This window comes from Ascaphus truei, chromosome 15, assembly GCF_040206685.1.
Source record: "Ascaphus truei isolate aAscTru1 chromosome 15, aAscTru1.hap1, whole genome shotgun sequence".
Lineage (NCBI taxonomy): Eukaryota > Metazoa > Chordata > Amphibia > Anura > Ascaphidae > Ascaphus > Ascaphus truei.
The window spans coordinates 47,560,260-47,571,921 of NC_134497.1; the positions used below are offsets into that span (position 1 = coordinate 47,560,260).

The following is an 11,662-nucleotide window of genomic DNA, read 5'->3' on the forward strand; positions in this document are numbered from 1 at the left end:
TGCCATCACACCCCGTACGGTGCCTCCGCAGCCGCCTCCTCTTAGTAATGCCATCACACCCCATACGGTGCCTCCGTGGCCGGCCTCCTCTTAGTAATGCCATCACACCCCATACGGTGCCTCCGCGGCCGGCCTTCTCTTAGTAATGCCATCACACCCCATACGGTGCCTCCGCGGCCGGCCTCCTCTTAGTAATGCCATCACACCCCGTACGGTGCCTCCGCGGCCGGCCTCCTCTTAGTAATGCCATCACACCCCGTACGGTGCCTTCGCGGCCGGCCTCCTCTTAGTAATGCCATCACACCCCACACGGTGCCTCCGCGGCCGGCCTCCTCTTAGTAATGCCATCACACCCCACACGGTGCCTCCGCGGCCAGCCTCCTCTTAGTAATGCCATCACACCCCACACGGTGCCTCCGCGGCCGGCCTCCTCTTAGTAATGCCATCACACCCCGTACGGTGCCTCCGCGGCCGGCCTCCTCTTAGTAATGCCATCACACCCCGTACGGTGCCTTCGCGGCTGGCCTCCTCTTAGTAATGCCATCACACCCCGTACGGTGCCTCCGCGGCCGGCCTCCTCTTAGTAATGCCATCACACCCCGTACGGTGCCTCCGCGGCCGGCCTCCTCTTAGTAATGCCATCACACCCCGTATGGTGCCCCCGCGGCCGGCCTCCTCCTTGTAATGCCATCACACCCCGTACGGTGCCTCCGCGGCCGGCCTCCTCTTAGTAATGCCATCACACCCCGTACGGTGCCTTCGCGGCTGGCCTCCTCTTAGTAACGCCATCACACCCGTACGGTGCCTCCGCGGCCGGCCTCCTCTTAGTAATGCCATCACACCCCGTACGGTGCCTCCGCGGCCGGCCTCCTCTTAGTAATGCCATCACACCCTGTACGGTGCCTCCGCGGCCGGCCTCCTCCTTGTAATGCCATCACACCCCATACGGTGCCTCCGCGGCCGGCCTCCTCCTTGTAATGCCATCACACCCTGTACGGTGCCCCCGCGGCCGGCCTCCTCCTTGTAATGCCATCACACCCCGTACGGTGCCTTCGCGGCTGGCCTCCTCTTAGTAACGCCATCACACCCGTACGGTGCCCCCGCGGCCGGCCTCCTCTTAGTAATGCCATCACACCCCATACGGTGCCTCCGCGGCCGGCCTCCTCTTAGTAATGCCATCACACCCTGTACGGTGCCCCCGCGGCCGGCCTCCTCTTAGTAATGCCATCACACCCCGTACGGTGCCCCCGCGGCCGGCCTCCTCCTTGTAATGCCATCACACCCCATACGGTGCCTCCGCGGCCGGCCTCCTCTTAGTAATGCCATCACACCCCATACGGTGCCTCCGCGGCCGGCCTCCTCTTAGTAATGCCATCACACCCTGTACGGTGCCCCGCGGCCAGCCTCCTCTTAGTAACGCCATCACACCCCATACGGTGCCTCCGCGGCCGGCCTCCTCTTAGTAATGCCATCACACCCCATACGGTGCCTCCGCGGCCGGCCTCCTCTTAGTAATGCCATCACACCCTGTACGGTGCCCCGCGGCCAGCCTCCTCTTAGTAATGCCATTTGATGCTTAGACCTCTGTTTGTCCCAGAACCGGGCGCACAACTCCAGTACTCAAGCCCCGTCCCCAACAGGTCAGGTTTTCAGGATATCCCTGCTTCAGCACAGGTGGCTCAATCGAAGATTGATCTGTGCTGAAGCTGGGACTCATTGAGCCACCTATGCTGAAGCAGGGATATCGAGAAAACCTGACCCGTTGGGGGGCCTTGAGGGCCGGAGTGGAGCCCTGCTCTAGAACACGGAATGGCCGGATTGCCGGGACAGCGGGAGTGTGGTGCGGTTCCGAGCTCAGGGATCCTGCAGGAAAAGCACATCCACTCACAATAGCCTGGCACAGGCCGAGCTGGGCGGGACCTGCCCCACTGCGGACAGCAGGAAGTAGGAGCTGGATTAATGTCGCAGGGTTCAGGGGTAACAATTAGGCTTTTGTTTCAGGCATCTTGTTGCCAGAGATGCACGGGGTGGGGGAGGGGGGGGGGGAAGAGGAGGGGTCCCGGGACAGGATGGGGGTTGGTGGTTGGGGGGGGGGGGGGGTTGGAGTCGGAGGCAGGCGCAAATATGTGAATTTTCATGTGTGTTTTGAAGGGAAATGGAATATTAAAAACAATGTAAAACGCTTTGCACGACCTTGGCAGTCCCAGGATTACAGACAAGATGTTCTGGAATGAAGTTTCGTTTCCCGTACATGTGTAACGCATCACACACGTGAGTGTGCATGCAATTTGTATGTTATACATACATATATATATACACACACACACAGGTCAAAAAAAGCAGGAACACCAAGGGATTCTGGGAAATGACATGAGCACACACTAATATTTCCATTTGCTATATGCTTTAATGTGGAGGGTTTTTGTCACTTTTTTTTACCCACCATAACGGCATAACGGGGGGGGGGGGGGAGGGGTGTGTGTGTGTGTGTGTGTGTGTGTGTGTGTGTGTGTGTGTGTGTGTGTGTGTGTGTGTGTGTGTGTGTGTGTGTGTGTGTCTTAAAAATGGCCCCCGCAATAACGATATTGAGAACAGCGCTAATAGCAAATGTTTCTCTACTTTCAATTTTTTGGACATTAATTACAACTTTAATTTCTTACATTCCTCTGAATTCTTCTATGTTAGTCAAGTGTTTCCTTTATCCTTATCCCACCCTGTCCTTATCAGAGCGCCAGTAAAGATAAGGAGAGGGGAGCAGGGGGCTCTGCCTGTGCAAACTCCTGTACAACACACAGTGACAGCAGCCGGAAGAGATCACCCCCCCCTCCCAAGAGATCACCCCCCCCTCCCAAGAGATCACCCCCCCCTCCCAAGAGATCACCCCCCCTCCCAAGAGATCACCCCCTCCCAAGACATCACCCCCCAGGTCTCTGCTCACAGTGTTTACAGGCTGACTTAACTTCTATCCATGAAGCGTACAGGGTAAATAAAGGATGTCATGATATTGTGCACATTGGCAAATCTATTACATCGACGGTTACAGAGGCCCCCGCTATTCAGAGCGAGGCCTCTGTAAATTCACATACCAGGTCTCGCGTCGTCATGGCAACGTGGCGTCAAATGACGCCGTGGGTCACATAACTTCACATCACCCCACGGCTTCATTTCACGCCGCATTCAAAGTAGGAGGGGGGGTGCGACCCAGGAGCGGTGCAGGCAGGGGGGGGGGGGGGGCAGCCGAGGAAGTTTGCGCACCCCTGCTATTGCAACCATTTACAAAGTCACATCCCCTTCCCCTTCTGAAACAGCATCACCTTTGAGCCCCGCCCCCTCTCTAGCAGTGAACCAATTGAATCTATGCCTGCTTGGTCACATGATCTTCCTCGCAGGACTTTGGCAGTCAGTGCAGCAGAAGAGGGCCCAGGACGTATTTTGTGAACCCCCGAGCAGAATCTTCAGCGATCGATTACAGGAGAACGGATCGATCAGCAACTTAGCTAATCACTTGTCAGTGTGCCAATTGTATTGATAAGCGACTGCTTGAACTGCAGCTTTAAGGCATTTAACCGCTGAATGGTAGACAGAATCAAATGCTTTTTCCTGGTCTACTAATCCTACAAAATCACTTCACGTACGACTCGGATGTGGTCAATCGGGTTGCATCTACTGCAAAATCCCGCTGGTTTTCTAGGCCCGGGGGCAAAATCCAGAGTCAGCTGCAGACAATTAGTGAGTATCCGTAAAAATCCTGTAGGTGATTGGAAGTAGAGTGATTGGCGTGCAGTTCCTGAGGGCTTCTGGGCCTCCTTCCTGGTGCACGAGGATAACCGTGACATTACTCCATTGCTCTGGAATTTCCATGTTCTTTAAGCAGCATGAGAAGAGCTTGGCAAGGATTTCTCCGACATCTTCCTCAACGTATTTCAAGATTTCTGTCGTAATTCCATCTTCCCCGGGCGCCTTCCCATCTTCATGGATGTTATCGCCTTCGTCACTTCTGGGAGGACGCGTGGTGCACCACTGGTGGCTTCTTCTCGCTCTTCCTCGATGGATTATGCGCCGTGTTACCCGTGTCCTCTTACCATGTCACGTACAATTCCACAGCTCTCTTTATAACGAACCGTCTTTTAGGGTTGACCCATGGTCTCGTTCACTGCGATGATTCGCTTCTGTCCAAGCACAAGCTGTGGCCTCGTCGTCTTCAAGCTTCGCTACCTTCGATGGTCCTCCTCACAGCTTCAGCTGTGCGTTTCGGATCACCTCGCACGGCTGTGCATATTCAGTCGTATTCTTACCTTCTTGGGATTGTGCCATTTCTTGCCGTCTCCTCATTCATCATTTTGTCTCACCTGATATTTTCTTACCCGGGTTATTTTATTTTTTGCGATTTCAACTACAAATCTTCATAAGTTCTGCAGAATAGTTTGCTGAAGTGTCCCCACGCCATATGTAAATGATGATTAACACAGGGAGTCATGTTGCATACCGGGTACAATTCATAATTAAAATAGAATTGTGTATTTATTTACATTTATAATTAGTATATACACATTATTAGTGTAATATGATTCACAATAGCCATGCTGTGAAAATAATACATTTTGTTACCTATATAATGAACCTCCGAACTGCGTCAAGTATATATTTAGTTGAGAAACAGCAGCTTTATTCCGTGCTAACGCTATCAGTAGATTTGTTTTTAGGAATAACATCAAGTTGAACTTGGTGGACGATATTGACGCAGTTTTAAATGATTTTGTGGAGCACAGACACATTATATTGTTAGTACATCCGGCGCCGGACAGTTCTGCGTGCCCCGTTCTGCGCCCAGCGCCGGCCCGTTCTGTGACAGACAGGGGGTGGTGTACCTGGTAGTTCATGTATCTGGCACGTGACATCATAATGCACATAGCGTGCTTAGGAGAAAGCAAGAATGCTGGAGGAGGAGAGAGGCAGGGAGAAATGGCGACATAAGGTAAGGTATTAAAGTAGAGAGATGGGGGGAACAAAGAGAAGAGAGAGAGAAGGTGGGGGGAGAGAGAAGGTAGGTGGGGGGAGAGAGAAGGTGGGGGGGAGAGAGAAGGTGGGGGGGGAGAGAGAAGGTGGGGGGGAAGAGAGAAGGTGGGGGGGGGAGAGAAAAGGTGGGGGGAAGAGAGAAGGTGGGGGGAGGGGGAAGAGAGAAGGTGGGGGGGGGGAAGAGAGAAGGTGGGGGGGGGGGGAAGAGAGAAGGTGGGGATAGAAGAGAGAAGGTGGGGGGGGGGGAGAGAGAAGTCAGAGAGGTAATTCATGTTGATGCTGACATTTTTAATAAAAACCTCCAGCAAGTCATTCTAACCTTCGTGTGACAGGCCTTCGTGTGACAGGCCTTCGTGTGACAGGCCTTCGTGTGACAGGCCTTCGTGTGACAGGCCTTCGTGTGACAGGCCTTCGTGTGACAGGCCTTCGTGTGACAGGCCTTCGTGTGAGTGTTTAAAAAGCTCGGAGCGAAGAACTAGCGCTCTAACAAATAAAAGAAAGGTAAGAAGTATGAACCAGCAGTGGTGTATTCCTAGGAAAAGAGATGCCGGGACATGAAAGTGTGATCTATACATTTGGTGGCATGGTCCGAAGGTCAAACCCCTGTGGGTGAAAGTCCAGAGACGAAGAAGTCCGATCACAGGGATGTGGTTACCCTGGGGACCTGTCACATCTCCCAAGACATAAACCCACTGAGGGCTGGGATAGGAATATACATAAACATATCATTTCAGCAGCAAAGTCTTGTGATGGCTGGAGCCCGGAGAAAAGGGATACACCTCTGAATATAAAAATGGAGAAATCGAACATTTGGGCCACAACAATAATGGAAAAGCTCCCTATTATGTGTAAAACGCTCATCATTAAAGGGTTCCTGCAAATTTCAGGGCATTTAAAAAATGTACCAAATACAGAAGAATTTACAATGCATCTGATCTCAGACGCGCTATTAGAGAGGGTTGGGGTTCCTTACAATGCATCTGATCTCAGACGCGCTATTACAGAGGGTTGGGGTTCCTTACAATGCATCTGATCTCAGACGCGCTATTAGAGAGGGTTGGGGTTCCTTACAATGCATCTGATCTCAGACACGCTATTAGAGAGGGTTGGGGTTCCTTACAATGCATCTGATCTCAGACGTGCTATTAGAGAGGGTTGGGGTTCCTTACAATGCATCCGATCTCAGACGCGCTATTAGAGAGGGTTGGGGTTCCTTACAATGCATCTGATCTCAGACGCGCTATTAGAGAGGGTTGGGGTTCCTTACAATGCATCTGATCTCAGACGCGCTATTAGAGAGGGTTGGGGTTCCTTACAATGCATCCGATCTCAGACGCGCTATTATAGAGAGGGTTGGGGTTCCTTACAATGCATCCGATCTCAGATGCGCTATTAGAGAGGGTTGGGGTTCCTTACAATGCATCCGATCTCAGATGCGCTATTAGAGAGGGTTGGGGTTCCTTACAATGCATCTGATCTCAGATGCGCTATTAGAGAGGGTTGCATACTTACATGGTAGATGAGGTTGAAAAAATACGTAGGTCCATCAAGTTCAACCTATGCTAAATTAGACAACAGATACTTTATCCTATATCTATACTTACTTATTGATCCAGAGGAAGGCAACAAAGAAAACCCAGAGTCATATCATCCAATGATATCTCATAAGGGAAAATTAATTCCTTCCTGACTCCAAGAATTGGCAATCTGATTAATCCCCGGATCAACATCCTTCCCATGTATACTTATTTGGTATATCCCTGTATACCTTTCCTATCTAAAAAGATGTCCAACTTTTTTTGAACAAATCTATTGTATCTGCCATCACAGTCTCCATGGGTAATGAATTCCACAGTGTAACTGTCCTTACTGTAAAGTAGCCTTTCCTTTGTTGCTGGTGAAATTTCCTTTCCTCCAATCTTAAGGGATGGCCCTGAGTCCTTTGTACTGCTCGTGGGATGAATAGTTCTTTTGAAAGCTCCTTGTATTGTCCCTGAATATATTTGTATATAGTTATCATATCCCCTCTTAGATGGCTCTTTTCTAATGTAAATAAATCTAATTTAGCTGCCTCTCCTCATAAAATGGATTGTCCATCCCCTTTATTAATTTGGTGGCTCTTCTCTGCACTCTCTCTAGTTCCATAATGTCTTTTCTTAGGATTGGTGCCCAAAATTGTACTCCACAGAATTTGACAATATAATTACAGGGTTCCTTACCCAACAACAAGGTTGAACAGCACAGGACTGAGGGAACCAGGACTGAGGGAACCAGGACTGAGGGAACCAGGACTGAGGGAACGAGGACTGAGGGAACCAGGACTGAGGGAACCATGGCTGCGTTCATGGGGACAAGAGAAAGAACTTCAAGGAGGTAGAGTAACCAAGACGAATGGATAGATTTGATCTTTGGATGGTATGCACCCTCCCCTTACCTTTATTTCATATCATGTCTTGTGTGTGCCCTGTTCCGAATAAATAAATATATATATATATATATATATATACAGTATATATTATTGGGCTGTACCAAAGTCTACACATCTCAACCTCATTATCTTGGCACTCCTTTCTGTAACTGATCCATTGTATTAACTCCCCTTATTTTATTAATGCATCAAACAATAACTAGATGTGAAAGCCGCTTTTGGAGTTTTTGTGAATCCTACCCTCCCCCCACCCCCCACAATAAGACTTTCAATACATTATACGTTTAAAAAAATTTTTAAATTATATATATATATATATTTGTTTTTTTATTATTATCTATTTAAACGGCAATAAATAATTCAGCAACAATGGTGCACGGTCAAAATCCTAAAACTCTTCAGCAAAGACGAGAGGACAGGCACATGTTCCACTAGGAGGGGAGAGGGGAGAAGGGGTTTCTGCAAGGTGTGGGAGGGAAGCATGTCTCAGAGAGAGAGAAGAGCTAGAACAAGAGGTGGTTCTCTGCAGCTGGAGGGTGGAGGCTCAGAGGAGATGTGAGGAGGTACTACTTCATGGAACAGGTGGAGGATTCATGGAATAGCCGCACAGCAAAGGTGGTAGAGACCACAGGGCCGCCGACAGCTTTCCCAGAGGCCCATGACTAGAGCCTTCACCCGGGTCCCACCTGTCTGCGGCCCTGTGAGCCTCCCCTCCCCCATCCTCACTTACACTCCTACCCCTCTTCTCTCTTTCTTACTTCCCTCTCTATCAAACTCTCCCCCCCACACACCCACTCAACCCTCCCCCCACACACACACACACTCCAACCCTCCCCCACCTCACACCCAACCCTCCCCTCCCTCACACCCAACCCTCCCCTCCCTCACACCCAACCCAACCCTCCCTCACACCCACTCCAACCCACCCCTCCCTCACACCCACCCCAACCCTCCCACCCACCCCAACCCTCCCTCCCATCCACCCCAACCCTCACCTCCCTCACACCCACTCCACCCTCCCCTCACACCCACTCCACCCTCCCCTCCCTCACACCCACTCCAACCCTCCCTCACACCCACTCCAACCCTCCCTCACACCCACTCCAACCCTCCCTCACACCCACTCCAACCCTCCCTCACACCCACTCCAACCCTCCCTCACACCCACTCCAATCCTCCCTCACACCCACTCCAAGCCTCCCCTCCCTCACATCCACTCCAACTCTCCCCTCCCTCACACCCACTCCAACCCTCCCCTCCCTCACACCCACTCCAACCCTCCCCTCCCTCACACCCATTCCAACCCTCCCCTCCCTCACACCCACTCCAACCCTCCCCTCCCTCACACCCACTCCAACCCTCCCCTCCCTCACACCCACTCCAACCCTCCCTCACACCCACTCCAACCCCCCCTCACACCCACTCCAACCCCCCCTCACACCCACTCCAACCCCCCCTCACACCCACTCCAACCCCCTCCTCCCTCAGACCCACTCCAACCCCCTCCCCCCCTCACACCCATCCCCCTCCTCACTCACACACTATTTCCCCCTCTCTTGCTCTCTCCATCCCTTCCACTCTCCTGCCCCCCCCCCCCACCCCACCCCTGTATTTCTCACCCTATTCATTTCTTCCCCTTCTTTAGGAATGTTACCATGGTGCAAGGGGGGCGCGGGGTAGGAAAGTCTTCGATTGAGCCCCCTGTGCTGAAGCAGGGATATCCATAAAACCTACCTGTCCGTGGCCCTTCAGGACTGCAGCTGGCCACCGCTGGACAAGTCTCATGGAAAGCGCCAGCCAAGCGTCGCAGATCCCGAAGCACACGGCATCAACACAATAACAAGCCGGCCAGCACGCGAGACGCCGGCAGTCTGCTCGGTACCGCACAGAGCGCTCACTGTCCCTGCCGCTGAAAGGATTGTCGCTCCCTGAAACACCCCAAACCCCGCGCCCGCAGACTATATTCCCATGTTATGAAATCGCTCGGAGAACTCGCTCTAAAAACAAAACAAGACTCTGGCTTCCCTCTTCCCTCCGTAACACTCCCCCCCCGCCCGCACACTGCAGGACAGGCCTCTTCCTGCCATTGTCAAGCTTTAATTACCTGGCTTGGGTTTTTTTTATGGACTCCCATTTCGGGGAAAAAATAAGCAGGACGGGGTCTGACCTCGTGGAAAAAGGGCCCTATTTTTAGACTGAAAACAAACAAATCGTTACAGTAATGTCGGCCCGTTAACCATTTTGCTGCCCGAGAGGCTTGAGGCACGACGCATCCTTGGCAGCCGCGGGGTTAAAGGTTTTCTATTTTTACAGTTTGTCTTTATTCTAAGCAGAGCTTTAACCGTTAAACACTGCAAACACCGGGTCACACTGCGGCAGAGGAGGCTGCTGGGGCCGCTCTTTCCCAGAATCCTCTGCAGCTCGCTGCCCAAGTGAGGGCAGCAGGTCCACCCGGCTGGAAATAAAGCTTCTTCTCGCCCTACCCGCCATGTTGTTCTATCCCGGGGATTCTCTGAGATCTTTTCTCCCATTTAGAAAAGTTTATGTAACTTTATACAGGAGCCGACAATTCTTTTGTGAGAGACGATTGCACTTTTGATAAACACAATCTTTAAAACCACACACACACACACACACACACACACACACACACACACACACACACACACACAGTTATGGTGGGTGAAAAAGGCAACAAGAAACCTCCCCCGTATTGCATATAGCAAATAAAAACATCACTTGTGAGCACATTCACATGTCGTTGGCGACAGCGCCACGGCGGGTGACGTCACCCGTCGCTGAAAGTTATGTTTCGCCGCGCGGCGGGGTCGCGTTATTCCGGCAATTTGATTTGTTCAAGGGCCGTCACGTGACGCGACGGCCCTTGAAAAAAAATCAAATTTTGCCGGCTTCAGATTTTAGTGACGGTGGCGCACGCGGCGGCAATGTATTTGTTTTCGGTCGCGTCGCCGGCACTATAAGCGCGGCCTTAGGCAGGTCTGCAACCCCGCCTTTCACCATTATCACCTAGCATATAGTATTTCCATTGCAGCAAGGGATTCTGGGAAATGACATACAAATGAACACTGTGTCACCTTTTGCCTGAAATCCATTTTTACATGTAACCCTGATAATTTAATGCTCGCTGTTAACACGGCTTTTAAGCACAGCATGGGATTAGATGCAAAGCCAGAGAAACCACACAGACATGTTTCAACCTTAATGGGTCTCATCAGTGTGAGGTCGGTTGTACTGCTGGCTTTGCAATTCTCAAGGCTGTAGGGTTTACCATCACATACACACTGTCACGTTTTAAGTTATGGTGGGTGAAAAAGGCAACAAGAAACCTCCACCGTATTGCATATAGCAAATAATATGGGCTCCATGTAACAATGGTTTTTCAGACAAAAGGTGACACATTGTGTGCTCATTTGCATGTCATTTCCCAGAATCCCTTGCTGCAGTTGATGCGCTGTATGCTGGGTATAATGGTGAAAGACAGGGTTGCACGCAGACACAGACACACTGACACTTTTAGAATTGTATAAACAGATGTGGCTGATTTGCTTTTCTCCGGGAACACTGAAATGCAAACATTCATTAGCAAGATACACAATAAGTTAAGTTATTTTACAGCCACCACCTCCCCAAACCCTAATTGCATTTACCTCGTATAACGTTAGTATTTTGCCCCCCCCCCCCCCCGAGCATGCCCCGATCTTTTTAAAAAGGTAACAATATTATTCTAGAGTTAAAAAAAAAACCCATGCTTTTCTTCGCAATCGTTTGAGAACGCCATTTTAAGCTCCCGGGTTTTTAACGTTCCCAACACATAGTATATCTCCTCAGCGAGCGCGCGATTTTAAAAATAAAAACGGCGCTGGAAAGAAGAAGAGATCTTTTAAAGCAAGTAAAAAAATGATAAGGATTAAAGTAACAGGGATATAAGCGGGGACTGCCGCCAGAAGGGCGGTTGGATCTTTCTACGACCTTGCTTATACCAAGCGCTGCAGGGCGGCTGCTCCGTGATGTCACGCTGCGCTTCCGCCGACCCGCTGCTTGGTTGTACCAGGGAGACAGGCGAGGAGAGCAGCAGAGGAGGCGTGGCCGTGAGCGGGTCGCCCTCATTGGCTGAACTGCTCACGTGATGCGACCGTCGCCGGCCAATAACAAAACCCGCTGTCTCCTCTCCTGTCGCCCGCCCTGCAGCTCCGGGCG

General features: G+C 51.3%; 1 protein-coding gene across 1 annotated transcript in view; it reads right to left on the reverse strand.

Annotated features, from left to right (window-relative positions):
• LOC142466920 (rho GTPase-activating protein 39-like) overlaps window positions 1–9,371 on the reverse strand; it is a 73,814-nt gene extending 64,443 nt beyond the window's left edge. The window contains exon 1 of the mRNA XM_075572545.1: window positions 9,179–9,371. The gene's annotated coding sequence lies outside the window, so the exon portion shown is untranslated. The remainder of the gene's footprint in view (window positions 1–9,178) is intronic.
• Between the last annotated feature and the right edge of the window lie 2,291 nt (window positions 9,372–11,662).